Source organism: Eptatretus burgeri, chromosome 3, assembly GCF_056783735.1.
Source record: "Eptatretus burgeri isolate ZD-2024b chromosome 3, Ebu_testis_v1, whole genome shotgun sequence".
NCBI lineage: Eukaryota > Metazoa > Chordata > Myxini > Myxiniformes > Myxinidae > Eptatretus > Eptatretus burgeri.
The window spans coordinates 102,786,974-102,794,473 of record NC_140963.1 but is presented as its reverse complement, the minus strand read 5'-3'; the positions used below and the strand labels follow the sequence as shown (position 1 = coordinate 102,794,473).

General features: G+C 42.6%; 1 protein-coding gene across 7 annotated transcripts in view; it reads right to left on the bottom strand.

The window, feature by feature from the left end:
* The window catches only part of LOC147030560 (growth factor receptor-bound protein 10-like), a 250,037-nt gene that overhangs the window by 226,859 nt on the left and 15,678 nt on the right, over nucleotides 1-7,500 (bottom strand). For 2 of the 7 annotated variants that reach the window (XM_085874742.1, XM_085874747.1), the window contains exon 1: nucleotides 7,018-7,372. The exons of the other annotated variants lie outside the window; for them this stretch is intronic. The gene's annotated coding sequence lies outside the window, so the exon portion shown is untranslated. Of the gene's footprint in view, nucleotides 1-7,017; nucleotides 7,373-7,500 lie in introns of those variants that run through there. 7 annotated transcript variants of the gene reach the window in all.

The following is a 7,500-nucleotide window of genomic DNA, read 5'->3' as shown; positions in this document are numbered from 1 at the left end:
CCCCTGGGGGGAAAAATACAAAACTACAAAAACTCCAAAAAAAAACACAAAAATTTTTTTTTTAAGAAACATTTTGCATTTTCTTCTTTTGATCTGGTGTTGATAAATTAGTGTGGTGTTGATGTGGCACAGGCATGATGGGCTGAATGGCCTCCACCTGTGTCTAATTTCCTTGTGTTTACAATTTTTTTAAAACTTGTTTTCATCAAGTTTAGTTCGAGTACAAAGTGGATGTGGACGGGTTTTGCATTTTCAGATGCTTTCTCGTTAAATTTGTGTTGTTGACAACAAATCACGATATACTGTCCAACCTCAATATACTATCTTCACAAAACATTTATTGTTCACTCCCAGGAATTCGATCAAAATGATTCTGCATAGAATAACAGTGAAGATGGAAGCAAAATGATGTTTGAAATACATTTTATACCAGTCATGCTATAAACACGGCCCAGACACGCCCGGAGCCAAAACACCACTTGGAGATAAACACTGTACGGACACATATGGGGATAAACACCACCCAGACACGTCCGAAGACAAACACCGGGTTTGTTTATAAGGCCATCTCTTCGAGATCATGACCTAATAACAACACTAAAGATAATAGCATAATAGTAATCCATTGGGACCATACTCTGCACAGAACATCAGTGCTGCCAAAGCAGTCTCCTGGGCTATTGGGCACTATCCTGGATGGATCATCACTCTAACGCAGGATACTCAAAAGGCTAAATCATCCCAGCAAGCTTGTACTCATCTTGTCAACCTCAAAGGATGTCAGACTGAGTCAACCCCACTTGGTATTAATTCAACAGCCAAGCAAGATTTGAACTTAGGACTCAGCACTCCCAAGCCCACCACCAAAATCATTAAGCCAACACCAGGCATACAATATTAATGTTATTACAAAACAATAGAAATACCAATGATATCACCTCTACCCAAGGGGTTTTGTTCTTAGACAAACGCCATGTTGATGTGTATAAATAGTTTATCCTGGCGTTTCGAGGAAAATCCTCACTGGAAGTAAAAAAAACATATTATAAACCACAAACGTGTATGACTACGTTTTGAAACAGTTGCTACTGCTGTTTAACATGAAACTGAAAGGGAGGAAACCCATGGATCATCGAGTTGAAGGGCTGCATTGGGTATCAGAGCAATCGACTGGTAAATAAGGGATGAATCGGGATACAAAGTTTCCGGAAGTACCCCCCCCCCCACCTGGAGCCTCCATGGTCTGAAATTGAAAAACTGAGGCCCGAGCAATTGTGTGAGCTACTGTCTTGTATTCATATGTCAAGTTTCAGAACAATCCGCTATGTGATAAGGGAGGAGGAGCAAAAATAGGGATCCAAAGTTTGGGGGGGTTAACCCCCCCCACCCCTCCCCAAGATCCAAAATCGAGAAATCTAATACTGATCGATCATGCGGATATCGACGAGAAGGGCAAGAGATTGTGGGGGCTACTGTCTTGTCTTCGGTGTCTAGTTTCAGAACAATCAGCCGAGTGATGAGGGAGGAGCAGCAAAAATTGCAAAAAGTTAATGGACAACCGGATGGACAGACATCTGGACATCATCATGGTCATGGACATCATAACCCATTTTATAAGTTTATCTCTTTGAGAGTCGAAACGAGACGACCAAAAAATTTCAGAGCAAGAGATTGCGGGGGCTACTGTCTTGTATTCATATGTAAACTTTCAGAACAATCAGCTGAGTGATAAGGGAGGCATAGCTAAAATAGGAATCCAAAGTTTTGGGGGGTAACCCACCCTGGGAGTCCACATTATCTGAAATCGAAAAATCGAGAACCGAACCAATTGTGTGGGCTACTGCCTTGTATTCATAGGTCAAGTTTCAGAACAATCACCCAGGTGATAACGGAGAAGGAGCAAAAAAATCGCAAAAAGTTAACTGACGACCAGATGGACAGACAGACATCTGGACATCACGGCCCAATTTATAAGTTCATCTCTTTGAGAACTGAGATGGCGTGACTTAAAAATGCCTTTGAACTTCAATCTGTAATTAAGAGGTTTGGTGTGGGACAAAATCCAAATGAAGACAGTGATTCAGCATATCATTTACACCCATGTTGTGGACAGCAGTTTGTCGAGCTTGTATCGTTGGCCCTAATCTTCCACGAACCGGCTGGCCAGTTTTGAATTTTGACTGGGATTTGTCCAAGGTACTGACAATAACTCAATGATGCTTCCCACATGACATCGTGGGATCTTTACCATCCACTAACTCATGCTAGCACATGGGACACCTGACTTATCGTTTGCCTGAAAAACACCGATCAGAGGAGTTTGTAGTCCCATCGGGAGTTGAACGCGGACGAGACAGTTCAACACGTCGAACTTATTGAACAAACAAATTAGAGCAGATGAATTCTCAGATTTTCATGTCAGATATGCTGTTGCCACAAATGTAATGCACATCATGTCGATGATCCCATTGTGAATGGTGAACATCATTACGTCTTCGACCAATGAGTGCGCATTACACAATAAGATAGTCCAAGAAAATGCTCAAAAAAAAGAGTCCGTGCAACAATTTAACAGCTGTTACATCGAATGTCTGCAAAGTCCATCGGGAGAATCCTGGCAAAAAAATGGTTTAAAAAAAAAAATCTTGTGAATAATTGTTTCCTGAAGCAAGGATTGATAATTCATGGAAAATGTATAGCTTGTTCATTTTCCAGGAGTAGGATCAACATTCAAAAGATTAATTATATTTGGACTGCACTCCAATGAAATGTCTATTTAATCATGTACTGGAAGACAACGAAATGGAGTATGCGGACAAAGGATGAGGCATGTGCTTTATATCACACCCCTCCCCCCCCAAAAAAAACGAATCAACCAGTTCATTCATAATCAGCGATAAGATCCCAATCTTTAGCATTTTTAAAAATATTTCACTTTGCAAAATTAAAGGAAAAACAATTCTCCTTTAATGATATATTTTGTACACGAGAAACCGATGAAGACAACAAGGATAACAAATCGGAGGTAAAAAATTAATTTTCTTGAATGCAAGGCACGCTCAAGCCAATACAGGAACCAAAAAGAAGAAGAAGAAACTGTCTCACCCAACATATTTAGTTCATTTCTCCGCTTTGCCTATTTCATCTATCTATAATTCCAACAATGTGTGTGTGTGTGTGTGTGTGTGTGTGTGTGTGTGTGTGTGTGTGTGTGTGTGTGTGTGTGTGTGTGTGTGTGTGTGTGTGTGTGTGTGTCTGCTGTTTCTCAATGACTACTGTGCACTGGTCCGATCTAATTGAAACTTGCCAGGTATATTGCTGGGGCCCTGAGGATGTGCCTTTTCAAGGTTTGATATTAATTGGACAAGTGCTTCCCAAGTTATGGCAATTTATTTACCAACCAATGACAGGACACGGTGCTGCAGCCATTTATTTACCAAACCAATGACAAGACACGTTGCTGCGTAGGCCGGTGCATGGCCGGCCGACGATGATGTCACGTGCCATGCCGGTAACGATGGGGAAAGGGCGCCTTAGTTAACTTGGCGTAGGAGTGGCAATGGGCAATGGCAGCGAATGTCATGGCAAGCAAAGACAGGGAGGTAAACTTGATTTTAATTTGGATATTAATTAACTCTGTGTGTGTAAGTATCACAGCAGTTGTTACTTCAATGCAAGCGATAATTCGTGGAATGCATGTGAACATTCCGTACGGGCACGCACTACTTCCGGATAGTGATGACAGTGTATTCTAATAATTTCTTGATTTCTTACGCGCGTTTATAGATAAACAACAATGCCCCAATCCAGTCGTTTTTTACGAGAGCGAAGGAACGGCCCATGTGTTTGTTTAAAAGTTTTTTTTTCTTTTGGTTTGCACGTACGGCCACGCACGTACGGGCACGCGAGAGCGAAGGAACGGCCTGTGTGGTTGTTGTTTCTGGCTCGTGGTTTGAAAGTTTTTTTGTTTTTTTTTGTTTTTTTTGCACGTACGGCCACGCACGTACGGGCACGTACTAGTAATAAAAATAACCCAATGTGTATACATGAAACAAATCATGCGTACGGCTTATGTGCATACATAAATACATCGTGGTTATATAACAGTATCATTCCAATTTCACTTGGCCATGGACTAACACCCAAGCCTAAGGCCTGCCGATCTGTGCTGCTTCATGCAATGGCAGTGCACAATTATATTGAGGTAGAGTGAGGCTAGCTGTCCAACCAATGGGTGTAAAGCAGTTAGGTGGAGTCAGGGCAGCTGAACACTGACCCATCTACACTAATAAATGTCAATGTGCGTCTCCTCCATGACTCCAAAGCCATTAAACCTATCAGCCTGAAACTTTGCATGCATACTAAGAAAACTCCAAGGAAGTGCATGAATGAAAATTTGGTGTTTGGGTTAATTAGAATACCCCTTTTGAAGATAATTAACAGCCTTTTTAATAATCCTTTATCAAGGCATTATCCTTGGTCACCTCGCTCTCCCTCGCTGAGATCTTAATTCGCCATTATTTTGACCTGCTCAACATCGCTTTGACTTGGAAAAGGCCACAATGGTTTCTTAACAATAAAGCGCTCAAATGTTTTTTTTTTCATTTTCCTTACTCACACCATCAAATGATTGATCTTCACCGCTACGGAACACTGTATACTGATCTTCATACCTAATCAACACTGTATACATCGCTTCTGTAAGTGCTATAGTTTTCATATTGGGAGCTTGAAGTGATTTCATGCAATATATGATTCGATTCTCCAAAATCTACTCTCACAGACTAATTAAAGTATACCATCGAAATATAATTGCTGTTTTGAGGATTGAAACAGGTGAACTAAATAACTATTGAAATCTGGAGTGAAATCTGAAAATGTTAAGACATTAGTGATGTTTATTTGGTTTTTAGCTTATCTGGAATTTACATTCAGATAAGGTATTGTTATTGTGCACAGTCCGTCCATCCATCTCCTTTTTCGACTTTTCTAGCCAAACTGCTGGGCCGATCCGGTTGAAATTTTGCGGCAATATTCCTCTCCTGACTGGTAACAGGAATTCCAAAGCTCATTCCAGTCAAATGACTTCAAGTATGTCAAAAATGGCCGACTTAGTAGATTTCTTCAAAAATATTCTTCTCCAGAAGCACCAGTCAGAATGCTACCAAATTTGGGTTAAACATTAGGCCAGGGCAGAGACATTAAATTGTGAAGGGAATGCCGATCATGTGACCGGAAATGTGTCAAAATGGCCAACTTCGTCAATTTTTGGGAAAATCACGTAAATTCCTTAAAAAATCTTCTTCTCCACACCTACCAGTCAGAATACCACCAAATTTGGGTTAAAACATTAGCACAGAGTCCTGGTGTTAAATTGTGGAGGCCAGGTTGATCACATTAGCGGAAGTGTGTCAAAATGGCGGTCCCGCAAATTCCTTCCAAAATCTTCTTCTGATCCACCAGTTAGAATGCTACCAAATTTGGGTTAAAACATTAGGCCAGGGTAGGGATGTTAAATTGCTGGTCATTCCGATCACGTGATCAGAAGTGTGTCAAAATGGCCAACATAGTCAATTTTTGGAAAAAAATCAAGTAACTTCCTTCAAAAATCTTCTTCTCCAGACCCACCAGTGAGAATGCTACCAAATTTGGGTAACAACATTATGATAGGGTCCTGATGTTAAATTGCGGAGGCCATGTTAATCACATGACCGGAAGTGTGCCAAAATGGCAGTTGTGCAAATTCCTTTCAAAATCTTCTGTAGACACACCTGTCAGAATTCTAACACAATTGGGTTGCAGCATTAGGCCAGGGCCCAGATAAGCTACAGGTCCAGTGGTCCTATTTTTTGGAGTATGTCCCTTTTCCAATTGGCTTGCTATCACTTGCTAATCCAGCAATTCCTTCTCAACCATTTTGTTGGAGTGCTTGCTTGAGTGCTTTAGCCACTTGGCGAGTGGCCTACAGTAGATAGCAGTATTCGACATATAGTTCATCTCCCGTTCTGGAGGTCAGTTTGCTCTAAGCATGAAGAGGTATGTAGACAGCACACACAGACATGGTATAAATGGGTAGCTTTGAATTTGTCAAGGGACTGTGTGTGTGTGTGTGTGTGTGTGTGTGTGTGTGTGTGTGTGTGTGTGTGTGTGTGTGTGTGTGTGTGTGTGTGTGTGTGTGTGTGTGTGTGTGTGTGTGTGTGTGTGTGTGTGTGTGTTCATAAAGCATAACATGTTCTCTCTGCTAACTCCTATATATATATATAATTATTTGTCCCATCCTCGCTCCACCTACTCCTCATACAGTGCAGCATCCTCCTCCCACACCTCTCTCTCTCTTTCTCTTCTCGCTCTCTCCCTCTGTCTGTCTGTCTGTATCCCGACAGTGGTTATCTCCAGATGGTGGTTATGTTTGGGTGGACCCTCCCCTCACTCTGCCTTCCCTTCCCCTCCCCTCACACTTCCTTCCCTTTCTGTTTTCTCTTGCTGCCTTCACTTCCCCTCCCCTCATACTTCCTTCCCTTCCCCCACCCATCCTCACCCCCAACCCCTCCTTCCTCACCCCCCCTTTCCTCACTCCCCCCTCATTTTTCGCTCCCTCCTCATTCCTTGCTCCCCTCCCTCCTCTCTCTCTCCTCCACCTCTCTCCCCTCTCTCCCTCCCCCCCCCCACTTTTTCTCCCACCCCTTAGTATCCCCATCAGTGAAGTGACGGGTGGTATTTGCTCGTGTATAATGTGATAGTTTTTAACTTTACGAGTAAAAAGGGTACAACTCTGTAAAAAAATTGACGGAACACCCTGAAACTCGATCTTGTTCTCTAAGTTATCCTAATAAAAGCCATGTACCAAGTTTAATTTGAATGTGGAAAGGTATGTGAAAAGTCTGAAAAACCACAGGTGGGGTGGACAGACAGAGACGGGCAGACAGCAAACCTCGAGTCCCCTCCGGTGAAACAGGTAGGGGATCTGAATAATAATAATAATAATAATAATAATAATGATAATGATAATCCACCTACCAAATCAGTGTATCACTCCATTCACAAACAGGCTGTTGGAGATCTGCTGATGCTTGAACAGAGTGATGGGGAAGAGCACATCGATTCGAACCCACACCCTTTTACTGCAGATGTTTGGGTTGGTTGGTGTGCAACAAACACTTAAACATGACGCACACAGCTTGAACGTCACACCAGCTCGTAGTTTCATTCGCGATTGGATGCACTCCCTGTGCTCATGCAAACAGTGCGGATGTTTCATCACCTCTATCAGTGAATACTCTCAACCATCTCGCTCCGCCCTCCTCTCACCCCCCATCGACCCTCACCCACGGCAACCGAGCTTACGCCACTCTTCTATCATCTCCTCTCCTCCCCTCCTCGACTACATTCCACTTCCCTCCACGCCCTCACGCCCTCACACTCTCTCTCTCTCTCTCTCTCTCTCTCTCTCTCTCTCTCTCTCTCTCTCTCTCTCTCTCTCTCTCTCTCTCTCTCTCTCTC